General features: G+C 35.1%; 1 long non-coding RNA gene across 1 annotated transcript; it reads right to left on the reverse strand.

Moving 5' to 3' along the window:
- Positions 1-5,788: 5,788 nt before the first annotated feature.
- On the reverse strand, positions 5,789-10,664 carry LOC140509517 (uncharacterized). The gene is made up of 3 exons (XR_011968798.1): positions 10,578-10,664; positions 9,951-10,082; positions 5,789-5,881 (listed from the first exon to the last, which is right to left on the reverse strand). It is a non-coding gene; the product is annotated as an uncharacterized lncRNA (long non-coding RNA).
- Positions 10,665-11,594: the final 930 nt, after the last annotated feature.

Genomic DNA, 11,594 nt, shown 5'->3' on the forward strand with positions numbered 1-11,594 from the left:
TGCCTTCTCCTTTTCACATCTCTTGTTACAATTGCTTTTCACCCTTCAATCAATTTTTATCATCACATCATTTACTTTATACCTGCTCCCTCTATGTATATACCTTTTATATTTCATACAAATATAGAACTATCAAAATTAACAAGTATTATCTTCCCTTATAAGCAACTTGCCTATATTGAGTAATAAGTTGTTTTCTCCCTGTTTACCTTTTTATGCCTCTCTTGAGACTTGCGTTTGAAAATCAATTTTTCTTTTGAGTTCTGCTCTCTTTATCAGGAAGGTTTGGAAATCCCTGATTTCATTGAATATCCATCTACTTGCCTGAAATATTATGCTCCAACTTTGCTGGGTAATTGATCCTTGGTTGCAGTCTCTAATCCTTTGCCTTACTGAAAATCATATTCCAACTCCCTCGATCTTTTCATGTAGAAGCTGCAAGGTCCTGTGTGATCCTGACTGTAGTTCTGATATTTGAATAGTTTCTGTCTGGCTGCCTGTAGTATTTTCCCCTTCACTTGTTAGTTCTGAAATTTGGCAACAATATTTCTTCATGTTTTTAGTTTGAGATCCTTTTAGGGAGGTCAAGGGTGGATTCTTTTGATGACATTTTTGCCCTCTGGATCTAGGACTTCTGTGCAGTTTTCCTTGATGACTTCTTGGAAAATATTGTCTTTTATTCATCATGGCTTTCTGATAGGCAAATAATTCCTAGATTTTCTCTCCTGGATCTATTTTCCAGGTCATTTGTTTTTCCAATTAGATATTTTACATTTTCTTCTATCCTTTCATTCTTTAGATTTTGTTTGACTGATTCTTAGTATCTCATAGAGTCATTAGCTTCTACTTGCCCAATTTTATTGAATGTCCAGTTTTTTTCCCCTGAAAGATTAGACTCAGTTTTGCTGGGTAAGCTACTCTTTGTTTTAATCCCAACTCCTCTGACCCCCAGATTATACTCTTCTAAGTCCTTGAAAACCTTAATGGAGAAGCTGCTAGATCTTGTGTTGTCCTGATTGTATTTCTATAATATTCAAGTTGGTTCTTTTCATTTGCTTGCAATATTTTCTCCTTGACCTGGGATTTCTAGAATTAAGCTACAATATTCCTAGGAGTTTTCCTTTTAGGATGTCTTCCAGAGATAATCAGTGGATTCTTTCCATTTCTATTTTACCTTTTGCTTCTAGAATATGAGGACAGTTTTCCTTGATAATTTCTTGAAAGATGATATCTAGGATTTTTGTATGATCATGGCTTTCAGGTAGACCAATAACTTTTAAATTTCTCTCTCTTGGATCTATTTTCTAGGTCAATAGTTTTTCCAATGAGATATTTCACATTGTGTTCTATTTTTTCATTTTTTTCTTTCTGTTTTATAATTTCTTGATTGTTCATAAAGTCATTTTCATTCATTTACTCCACTCTAATTTTGAAGGAATTATTTTGTTCAGTAAGCTTTTGGACCTCCTTTATCATTTGGCCAGTTCTGCTTTTTAAGGCATTCTTCTCCTCATTGGCTTTTTTTGGAATTCCTTTGTCATTTGGGTTAATCTGTTCTTAAAGTGTTATTTTCTTCAGTATTTCTGGGGGTCTCCTTTACCAACTGTTGACTCAATTTTCATGGGTTTCTTTCATCACTCTTATTTATCTCCCCAATTTTTTCTCTCCCCTTACTTGATTTTAAAAATCCTTTTTAAGCTCTTCCATGGCCTGCAACAATATCATTTTTTTTCTTGGAGGCTTTTAATGTAGGACTTTTGACTTTGTTGTCTTTTTCTGGTTGTATGTTTTGATCTTCTTTGTCATCAAAGATTCTGTAGTCTGAAGTGGCTTTTTTTGTTTTGTTTTGGGTTTTTTTAAACTGTTTACTCATCCTCCCAGCCAAATACTTGATTTTCCTACTCTTTGTCAAAGTAGGACTCTGCTTCCATGGCGGGGTCAGTGGGGAAGACAGGATGCTTTCCCAGGCTTCAGGGGTTTTGTACCAGCTACTTGATTCCCTACCATCTGTGGGACCAGAGCTTTGGAAGCAGCCACCGCTGCTGCTGCCACTGCCACTGCCTCCACCCCCACCAACCCAGGGCTGAAGCCAGACCCAGGCCAGACCAAACTCTCCTCTTTCACCTAGGTTCCATAGTGTTTTCTCCCTTATCTTTCTGGCTTTTGTGAGTTAAGAAGCCTGAAAACTGCCACATCTGCCAGTGATTCATTCCCCTGAGGCCTGCTCCTGCCTGTCTGTGCTTGTACAGCCCATGCTGAACTTCGCTCTGCTCCCTGCCTGGTGTGATAAATCCTTTCTGTCCACTTTCTTGTCTTTGCCTCAAGATTTGTTTCACTCTGTCATTTTGTGGGTTCTGCATCTCTAGAATTTGTTTAGAGTAGTTTTGTTCATGTGTACTTGGAGGGCTTTAGGGGTGAGTCAAGCAAGTCCCTTCTTTTACTCTGCCAGCTTGGATCCACCCCCCAAGTTTTTCATAAAACCAACTCCTTGATTTATTTATTAGATTAATAAATTATTGTTGTTGGGTTTTTTTTGTCTCTGTTTTTTTGTTTTGACTTTCAATATTAATCTCACCTTTTCTTTTCTGGATTTCCAATTTGGTGTTCAATTGATGTTTTTAATTCATTTTTTTTTCTAGTTTTATTGTTGCGGTTGATATTGTTGTTGTTGCATGTCCAATTCATTGATCAGTTCTTTTTTTATTTTGTTGATGTAAGAATTTAAAGAAATAAATTTTCCCCTGAGTACTGCTTTGACTTCATCCCATAAATTTGGTATGTTGTCTCAATGTTGTCATTATCTTTAATGAAATTATTGATTCTTCCTACAATTTGTTCTTTGACCAATATATTCTTTAGGGCTAGATTATTTAGTTTCAAATGAATTTTTAATCTATCTTTCCACTGACTTTTGTGGAACGTAATTTTTATTGCATTATGATCAAACATCATACATTTAATATTTTTGCCTTACTACATTTATTTTTGTTTGTTTTAATGCTGCAATATATTGTCAATTTTTTCATAGGTGTCATGTGCTATTGAGAAAAAGTGTATATTCCTTTGTTTTCCCATTTAGTTTGATCTAAAATTCTCTTATACCTAACTTAACTGATATTCTGTTTAATTCCTTAGTTTTATTTTTGTTTCTTTTTTGGTTGGATTTATTTAGTTCCGAGTCAGGACAGTTGATGTCTCCTACTTGTTATGACTAAGGTTGACATAACACCAAAGGGATTATAATATAATTGTACAATCAATGACAAAAAACAACTTTTGATATATACTTTAACTAAAAAAATCCCTGAGTCTACCATTTGGATGATGATTCTCATAGTGAAGAGATATAATTGAAATCATAGTTAGAGATGAATTAAGCTAGAGAAACTAAGAAATTTCTATTCATTTAAGGTCAACCTGTCTTTAGCAGAGGCCTAGAAATTATGATTCAAAGAGATTGAATGGTATTTCTTGAATTAAAATGATGCCATTTGGGAAAGGACCTTTTAATATATCTTTCCCCTCCACATTTATAGAACTGTATTTCTCTCAGAATTTGAGTACTAATCCTTGCCAAAATGTAAATCCATCTCTGTTTAGTATTTCTCATTTTCTTGATTTATTTTCAATCACAAAGTACGTAGGGATCCTTGTTACTATAATTATACAATGATTATTTATCTTATTGATAAATGACATTGCTATTGACAAAAATATATAAACCTAATATATATTGGGTATATTTGACACACCTCTAAAAAGTGATATAAAAACAAGACTTCTAGTTGTTAAGTGGGAAAGGGGAAAATTTAGTGCTATTAATTAAAAGTAGGTAGGCAAAAAGGAAAACTGCTCATATTCCTATAGTTTAGATGTTGGAGGGTAGGTTTTTAGCATTCTTTCTGCTAACATAAAATGTTTCTACATTCTGAGCTAAACTAACCTAAATCTGTTCCTATGCAGACCTTTTAAAAAATAGACTAAGAAAAATTCATTTTGACATGCTTGTGTTCTCTCCTATTATAAATCTATCATGGTAACAGGTTCATCTGTACTTTCATAACTTGATACTCAGCTCTTTCAATTACAAACATTTTCCCATAGGTTCAACTCACCTCCATAGAGTCAAAGGCATATTTACAAACACTGAAGCAAATCAGTAAAAACATCATGTCATTTATTAGTATCTCAAATCACATTTTCCTTCCCTCTCTGCAAACGTACATAGAGACATACATACTACTGTTATGGTGAAGAGAAGGGCAGAAATAAGGAGATTGATAGGATGGTAGGTTTTGTACTTCCCATACTCTTCAATCCTCTTTTCTTTTTGCTTCTCTTCCTCTCTTGCTGGGGTGCTTTACTGAGACTAAATGAGATTAAAAAAAAGAACTACACTAGCAAGTGTCAACAACTTTAAGTCCTTTCATTGGCATAAATAAAGGAAGGTATGTGGTTTAATTGGAAATTCCAAAGGGAACCCAGAATGGGAGGCTTGGACAAATAGAGAAGGGCATCCTCACCATCATTTAACATTTACAAAGTGTGTTTATAAAGTGATCCTCACAACAACACTGTGAAGTAAGCAGTCATTATCCCTATGTTATAGATGAGGAAAGTGAGGTTAAGAGAGTCTAAGTGACCTACCTAGAATCATACTGCTAAGTCAACATCTGAGACAGTATCTGACCTTATATTTTCCTTACTCTAAGTTTTGCCCTTTATCCAGTGGGCCACCTAAATGATTAATCCACTTCTGGATCAGAAGCCAACATCTCAGAGGCTAGGATTGACCTCTTCCATCCTCCCCAAATATACACACTGGACCAACCCCTCCAAAATAGTACAAAGGGAAATCAGAAAAAAAAGGCATTCTGGGATATCTCCAAGGACCATCTGGGTATATTCTTCAAATCAGGACTAAATAAGGCAGTATACTTTTCATGCTTTCAGGGCTTGGCCATCACTATTCTTATCTTTCTTCTAATAATTAGATTTATTTTCACTCTCGGTACAAGAACCATTCAAAGATAAAGACAAGTGATGTGTTTTATAGGTAAGAGAATAGTTTGATTAGATGAATATGATTGATTTTCTATCTTTGCAGACAGACAGAAAGGTGTCATTCAACGAGGGAAAGGATAGTTTCTTGACCTGTGATATATTGTACCTAATGAAATTTGAAAACAGGCAAGGGTGAAGGGAGTGAGTACTAGATATAAGAAGTCCACATGGCTAGGACATAGATTCTTGGGTGAAGAAATAATTATCTAAGGGTAACAAATAAAAAAAAAATACCAAGACAGTTTTTTTTTCCAGATGGTGGGATTCCTTTCGTTTTCCTGTTCTACATTTCTTTTTGTTCAGTTTTCATTTCAGTCAAATGCCCATCACTTGAAAAAGTCTTTATTATCATGCCTTGATAAACACTCAATACCTTTGATCTTAAGTGATTTGATCCTGACCTTTTAGAAGAGCATCTGAAGTTCTAGTACCTAGAGGCACTAGGATGATCTTTATTAATTATCATGTTATGTATAAAAAAATCTGGTAATTAATTGAGTAATTCTCTACTAGTACTAAAAAGCATTATGTCCTGTTGTGAATTATCAGTAATGATTTTCTGTGTACATATTGTTTTTTTTTTCTTCTCCACGAAGCTATTTTCCCCCCTCTGTTATCGTTTAATGAGTTATCATGAATAAACTATTTTTCATTATGCAATCAGGGTCCACATGCTGATAAACAAATATTTTGACAAGAAATAAACTAGCATATTGTCAATGTCACAATGTTTAAATTGTTTTCAGTACTTGCCTGATGGCTTGATTCAAAAGGCTTGATTATTCATCTTGAGGAAAGTTTTCTAGGGAAAGGATTCCTATAAGGAATAAGGAAAGGTTGTCAGTGAGTCATTTTCCTAAAACCTTTGCAGTTTCTAATAGACTAACAGTAGAGGGGATGGAAGGAACCATCTGGATTTCACTGTATATAAATTTCTCATCAGGTTTAAAAATGGTCATGTTATTTCATTTGGAATGATTTTCTTTTTTTTTTTTCTTTTCTTCAATGTTCAATTTTTATTGTTATAAAATGCTGGTTGGTTTATGACCTAAAGAATACTGTGGCTTTCAATGTGTTTGCATGATCATTTTATGTAGAACACTGCCAGTTTTACTCACTCACAACAAAAAAAAAAATGTATTATCAAGCACTGGAAAACAAATAACAATACCTTATATTTATCTAGTCCCTTACAGCTTACTGGTACTTTGAAGTCAGGCAAACAGTTGGATTTATGATGAATGACATTTGAACCTGAAATCTTGGTAAGTAGATTAGATGTTCTTGTAGGACTCAGATCTCACTGTAAATGGAAAATCTAATTATGGACTTTTTTCCTCCTACAGATTCTATTTGATATTAATATGCTGTTTTATTTTTCTGGTAAGTCATATGAAATATAACTAAGTTTATTCAGAGGTCGCTGATCTACCTGCTTCTTTCTCAAGAATAACTATTTTTCGCTGATTTCTATAATTAAGCTCTGGAAACGTCTGTGTACTTGTTATTGAAAGTAAGGGGGTGGCTGATAAACCAGGATGGATCATCAAGCAGGCATCTGCATAAATTGTAAAGAAATTATGCTCAGTTTACAATGTAAACTGTGGTATATTTATACCATAAATTAGTGACCATGTAGCATTGCTATTTCCTAATTTTTCCATCTGTTTATTATTCTAAAGTAATGCTATTCACATTTCATTATTAGAAAGTTGTTATTAAATCAAATGATAAGCAAACAGAATTCAATACTAAGAAATACAAAATTTATTCTTTGAATTTTTCATCACCTCAAGGTACTTAATACATAAACCAAGTCAAGTCAACAAGAATTTTTCAGTTGCATCTAGCTCTTTGTGACCGTATTTGGGGATTTCTTGGCAAAGATATTGGGGTTGTTTGTCATTTTCCTCTCCAGCTTATTTTACAGAAGAGGAACTGAGGCAAACAGGGCTAAATGACTGGCCTAGGGTCACTCAGTTAATAAGTATCAGACCAGATTTGAATTCAGGAAGCCTCATCTTCCTAAAGTAGGCTGGGTACTCTTTCTCGAGTCTCTCTCTCTCTCTCTCTCTCTCTCTCTCTCTCTCTCTCTCTCTCTCTCTCTCTCTCTCTCTCTCTCTCTCTCCCCCTTCTCTCTCTCTGTCTATCATGTATCTATCTATCTGCCCTTGCTTTTACTATGGGCTATACCCTGTGTTAAACACAGAGAATACTAACTGAATTATAAAGACCACCAGCCACTGACCTTAGGAAGCTTACATTCAAATTGAAGAAGACAATCCATAAAAGGAAGCTGAAGGGAGAGGACATTGAAAAGGCTCCCATGCTGATGACATTGTGGAGAAAGTCCAGGGAGTCAGAAGGAGAGTTTAGAGAGGAATGAAGACATGGCTGGCCTGAATGTTTTCCTTAAAATGAACTTTCTGGGAGGAATTGACAAGCAGAGGAAAGGACTACAGGAGAAATTCAGGGGTCAGGTGAATTTGGAGAGTGATGAAGTACTTAACAGAAAAAGCAAAACTGAAACTCAACAACAACACACACACCCACACTCTACATCCATCCCCTCTACACACACACACACACACACACACACACACACACACACACACACACACACAATTAAACTACTGCTGCCTCCTTGACCAGCCAACACACACACACACACACACACACACAATTAAACTTCAACTGTGTCCTTGACCAGGCAACAAAGACCCCTTGTTATTTTATGTCATATTTTTCTTCTTTCTCTTCCATTCCAGATTCTTAAAGGAGAACATAATTTAGGGCTAGTTCTAAGAATTATTTGAACATGTAGCCACCTAACTGTATTATTTGGAGGCTAACTAGTATTTGTCCTTCATCTTTCTCTTCAACCTACTCACTCAGATGTCCAGAAGTTCCCAGCATTATCCACTCAAACCTCTCCTTATCACTACTATACATACAGAGGCTACCAGCAAGTGAAAGGCTAGGGTCTCCTAGATTCTCTTGGACAAAATTGATTAGCTTGAACAGATTGTTTCCTTCAGTTACAAATTAAAGTGTAATGTTAAATGGGTCTACCTTACCTAGAATATTGATAACATATCAAGTCATTATTATAAATTGATAATGTGACATAAATTAGTTTATCTGATCACTTAGAAAACACAGGAAGGGAATGGGACAGAGGAAGTGAGGCCACTATGGAGGTGGGGTGAGAAGGGGTCTTATACATACAGAGGAGAAATGGAAGAATTATTTATTAATAATTATAACATTATTATAATAGCTAATGTTTACATAGTACCTACTTGGTACCAGGCACAAGTGATAAGCACTTTACAGCTATCTCATTTGATTCTCACAACAACCCTAGGAGGTAGGTGATATTATTATGCCCACTTTACAGATGAAAAACACTGTGGCAATCATGTTTAGTGACTTGCCCATGGTCACATAGGTAATTGTTTGAAGTTAAATTTTAACTTCTGTGCTGAGTGAATCATACAACATGCCAAGCTGGATGAAACGAAATCCAGAATTAAGGTTACAAAGAAAAACATCAACATTACACCACTCTGATGACAAAAATAAGAAGAACTGAGGAGTCTCTTGAGGAGATGAAAGAATAGAATGTAAAAGCTTACTTGAAGCTTAATATATATGAAAACAAAACAAAACCTGGGATCTTGGAAATGCGTCTCTTCGCTTCCTGGCAAATAGGGAGCCAAGAAATGGAAGAAGTGCCCAATTTTATGATCTTGGAGTTAATGGTAAGGACAATGACTGCAGCAATGGAATTAAGAGATGTTTGCTCCTTGGAAGGAAAGTTATGGCAAATTTGGACAGCATATTAAGAAAGCAGAGATATAACCTTGCAAAGGTCTATACAGTCAAAGTTATGGTTTTGCCAGTAACAATATATGGCTGTGAGAATTAGACTATAGATAAAGTAGAGCACCTCTGAATTGTTGCTTTCAAGTTGTAGTTTTGGAAAAGACTTCTGAGAGTTCCTTGGACAGTAAAGACATCAAATCAGTCAATATTTAAAGAAATTCAGGCCATTCATTGGAGTGTTAAAGACTGAAGCTGAACCAGCATTCACATGCTAACAAATATAAAACGAAGTTTAAACACTTTGGCCAAATGATGAGAAGAGTGTGCTCATTAAAAAAGACCTTGATGTTAGGAAAGTTTGAGGGAAAAGGGGACAATAGAGGATAAGATGGATAGAAAATGCCAAGGAAACAATGAATATGAACTTGGATAGATGTTGAGAGATAGTTGAAGATAAAGGACATGGTATGTTGTTATCCCTGGGATCGTGAAGAGTCATACATGACTGAACAACTTGAACAAAAACAGCAGATTTGAACTCTGGTCTTCCTGAGTGCAGGTCCATCATTCTATCCACTAAGTCACCTAGCTATCCACATCCTTATCTTTATGTGCACCAGAGAGACTAAATTGAACATTTTTGTAATAAACATTTGAGGCAATTTTTATTTTATTTTCAGTGGAGTTCTTTTCAGTGGGAGAAAACCTTAGCTCTAAACTACATAAATAGAATTAAAGTCCATACATGCATTTTTCTTCACATTTGGCCCAGTCTTCTTCAGTTTCATGATCATTCCTTCTTCACATCTTTAAAATTGTCTATAGCAGGGGAGGGGAACCAGCCTTGAGGCCATAATGAGTCTTCTAGGTCCTTGGGTGTGGCCTTTTGACCACGTTTTACAGAACAAGTTTTATAGAAAATTCCTTTAAGGGAATTTGTTCTATGAAATTTGGATTTCAATCAAAGGGATGCACTTGAGGACTAAGAGGGCCACATTTGGCCTCAAGGTCACAGGTCCCCCACCCCTGGTCCATAATTACAAATGTATATACCTGACCTTGGTCACGGATATCCTTCAAAGTAAGAAGTTCTTTGTACTGAAGCTTTCTTCAGACATGTAGTGGTGCTCCTCTACTCCATCTGACCTTCATTTTCTTAGTGGGTACTTATAGATGTTCATTTCCTCCAACTATTGAGACGAAACATTCTTATAAGAATGTAGTTCTTAATGAATTAGCATAATTAAGTTTATATGGAATTTTCTAAGACAATGAGGTAGAAGTCAACTTCGAAATCTAGTCAAACCTTTTTCTCAATCCTTTTACAGTTGCTGAAACTGAGTCCCAGAGAGAAGTGACTTTACCAAGATTACATAGATAGTAAATAGTCAAGTAAAAATTGAAAAATAGGTCCTCTGAAATTGAGGGGTTCTTTTTTTCCCAATAGGCTAAGCTACTTCCTGTTGCAAATCCCCTGTGCACATGGAATGTTGTATTCCCCTGTAATCATGGTACTGTCTAAAGAATGGGTAACCAGAGGACAGAACTAGCTATCTGCAAGGGTTACTCCAAAACTAAGAGATGGAGGGTGGCACTGAAGATAGACTGCACTAAATGACTAGACCCAAGTCAGAATTATCTGTGTCCCTTTCTATCTTGTCCTTCATAATTTCTGGAGTACTTACCCTTAGTATCTCTTGGGATATTATGGATTCTTTTTTAACTATAGCACACTTTCCCCAAATAAACTTGGCTCAGAAAGTATTCTATTTGGTTGCTATGGAAATTTCATAGTTTCCTTAGTGACTAAAACATTCTGGACCAGTAGGATCCATGCCTACAATAGTAAGTGAATATGACCATAAAGGAAGAGAAGTCATTCAGAAACTTCCATTAACTCATTAATGAACTCAACAATAGATGTTTGAAGTTCTTCATATACCAGTCCACTTTTAATGATTCTTGCTCTTGGTAATACTACAAGAATTGGGTTCTAAACTTCTCACAGTCATAACTGATGCTTCCTTAATTAATCCTTGTTTAGCACTTTGCAAATACCTTATATTTTTAAAATATTCTATTATGCATTGCAATTTTAGTATATTTGTGATATCATGTCACATTTTTAAAAATATAATCTCTTATCCCCCAGAGAGATTTTAAGCTTCTTAAAACAGACAATATATTCATTTTTAAAACATTTCCATATTAGTCATTTTGTACAAGAAGACTTGAATAAAAGAAAAAAAAATGAAAGAAATAAATGTGAAAAATATCATACTTCAGTTTGTATTCAGTCAATATCAGTTCTTTTTCTGGAGATAGATCACATGCTTCATCATTCATCCTTTGGGATTGTCCTCTATCATTATATCACTGAGAATAGTTAAGTCATTCACAGTTCCTCATCACAGCAGCCAATATTGCTGTTACTTTATACAATATTCTCCTGGCTCTGTTCACTTCACTACATATCAGTTCATGTTAGGCTAGGTTTTTTTGGTTTTTAGTTTTTCTTTTTTTTCTGAAATCACCCTGGCTATGAATTCTTATAGCCCAATAATATCCCATTACAATCATATACCACAACTTGTTTAGCTATTCACCAGTTGATGGGTATCTCTTTCCAGTTCTTAGCCATCACACAAAGCTGCTATATAAAGTTATAGGATGTAAAATAAACCCACATAAATCATGAGCAT

The sequence above is a fragment of the Notamacropus eugenii genome, chromosome 6 (genome assembly GCF_028372415.1).
Source record: "Notamacropus eugenii isolate mMacEug1 chromosome 6, mMacEug1.pri_v2, whole genome shotgun sequence".
Taxonomy (NCBI): domain Eukaryota; kingdom Metazoa; phylum Chordata; class Mammalia; order Diprotodontia; family Macropodidae; genus Notamacropus; species Notamacropus eugenii.